Consider the following 2,474-nt stretch of genomic DNA (forward strand, 5'->3'; position numbering starts at 1 on the left):
AGAGGATGTACCACTGTTAAAATCACAGGAGGCAGCCTGTTCTCTGTGTCCTCCAGGATGCCCTTTATGGGACCTTCTGTTGCCTGTTTCACTACCTTCCTTCTTGATGTCATCATATTTGGCAGCTTTCTCCAGATTGTAGGTCAGATCCATGACACACTGGAGCTGAGACATTGGCGGCCGTGCCAGCCAGTGAGTTTCCAGTTTAGCTCAAGGGGCGACCTTGTTCATAGTCTTAGCAATGCCCATAGAAGCAGGGATGATAGTCTTCTGGGAGGCCCCACAGCTAGCATGCCACAGCTTTCCAGAGGAGCCATGTGAGACTTTCTGGGGCAGTGAGGATATAGTGGCCTTGAGTTGCAGGCATCATGAGCTGCCAAAGTCATCCTGGGTGACCTTGGTCAGAGGGGTCAAGCAGCTGGTGGTAGAGCAGGCACTGCTGACAATATTGACAATATTGAGGTTATGGTCATAATTCTCATGATCTATGCCCAAATATGTGGACAGTGGCAGAAGGGACAGGGATGAAGATGACCCTTGGGCTCCATACTTTCAGTGAGTCCCAGCCTTCTCCAAGTTAATGAAGACATCAGTGGTTTCTACAACATATTTAGCACCAGCATCACCTCATTTGATGTGGGTGCTTCCAGGTACCCTGTCTTGCTCTTGGAAGAAGGAGATGGGCCTTCCATTGATGACAAGCTTCCCATTCACAGCCTTGATTGTGGTATATAACTTGCTATGGAATTATATTGGATCAAATAGACCATGTAGCCAAGGTCAGCAAAGGGATCATAGATGAAACAGTATCAGTATCCATTTGGCCAGAATTAAAAGCATCCTGGTGACCAGGCACCCAATATAGCCAAATCCATTTACTCTGACCTTCATGACTATGTCTCAGGGATGTGGCTAGTATTGCACAAGAAGATGCAACTGTCTGTCAAAGAAGGAAGAGCAAAGAGCCCCATTTCTTTAATAATTATGGAATTGTGCTTAAGATCCAAGTCAGGCTTGAAAGTTTGTATGTAGCTAATCACTGTCTTTTAAAAAAAAACAAAATAAGAACCACCACTGTTTGCTTGCAGCCTTGAGGCACCAAGCCCATTTGTCTATGATGGCTCAACAGCACTGCAAACAGCAGAGTAATTTCAAACACAAGTTTTTAGTAGCCTGAAATGTAGCCTCATTTAATTCAGCAGATGCTTTTCTATAATTCATCCAACTACACATAATGGGAAGCTCCTCTTACCAATAATGCTCATTATGCATATTTTTATTCTGAAGATCATTCTCAATACATAAAAATTATGTATATATAAAAATATATGAATATGTATATAATTTTATTAGTTCATAAAAGAAATCATTATGTGTCAAAATTTCATGTTTAGTTTATTGCCCTTGCTCTGGAAATTGGTATTCATGCATCTGGGTTATAAATGTCATTCCCTGCTTGTTCTCAATTGGTTTCATGAGTGAATCACTGGGCACCACCTACACTTCGTTCTTGTGTCAGACCTGCCGTCCTCCATAATAGCAAGCAGTCTCAGAGGTTTATCTGTGTGTTTTTTCCCTTTCCCTCCACATCCAGTTTAATCATTTGATTATTCCAGATAGAGTTTAGACAAATACAGTCTTCCTTGTTCTTACGAAAGTCACTCTGAGTTTGTCAAATGAAGCTTTACCTTAGAGACGACACCTATATTCATATACATGGTCAATAATTATAATCAATCTGTCTTCATTAACAGTTCCTAATTTATTAGTATTCCTAAGACACTACTGTTTTCAATATTTTAAATGTTTTTCATAATTGAATCACATTTTTGCCTTGCATGATGTTATGTCAACAACCTTATCAAGTTCGGGGGTGGGATACATTGTCTGTCTAGGTTAGTTGCCTCAGACATCTCACTAACAGGAGCATTTCATTGTATAGGACACTCTTTTTTTATCAAGTTAAGTGCATATGAGAGAGCTAACAGGGAAAAAATGAAATTACAACTCAACAACGTCATATATTAAAGTTATTTTAGGAAAGAATTATGATAACTTTTTCTTGTACATCAGACTGTGTGCTTCACCCCCCCCTTTTCTTCTTTTATCCTTTCAGGTGGCCTGGTGTGTGTGCTAATGGGGTTCAGGATAATTACAATTGCCCCTCATTATTATGTTCTTTGTATCTTGTAACCTAACCCAGGTTGAGCTGCTCACTGTTTACACGCCAATTTCAGAGGCAAGTGTTGGTAGAAAAGAAAGATGCTTTAATCAGAAAAGCTGGCAATCTGAGGAGATGGCGACTTGTGTCCAGAGACCGAGTCCAAAGATTCTGCTAATCCATGACAGTTTTTAGAGGGAAAAATGGAGGGGAAAGGATCCCAGTGAGTCATGGAGACAGGAGGTTAGATTCTGCGTCTCCACTGTGTGCAGACTGACTGGCTGTCTCCTCAGATATTATCTTGCCCCAGTGA

At 40.9% G+C, this 2,474-nt stretch overlaps 1 pseudogene; it reads right to left on the minus strand.

Annotated features, from left to right (window-relative positions):
- Positions 1-366: 366 nt before the first annotated feature.
- On the minus strand, positions 367-891 carry LOC129553670 (glyceraldehyde-3-phosphate dehydrogenase pseudogene; annotated as a pseudogene).
- Between the last annotated feature and the right edge of the window lie 1,583 nt (positions 892-2,474).

This window comes from Moschus berezovskii, chromosome 14 (genome assembly GCF_049115385.1).
Source record: "Moschus berezovskii isolate FMDL1 chromosome 14, NW_MosBer_1.0, whole genome shotgun sequence".
In the NCBI taxonomy this organism is placed as follows: Eukaryota; Metazoa; Chordata; class Mammalia; order Artiodactyla; family Moschidae; genus Moschus; species Moschus berezovskii.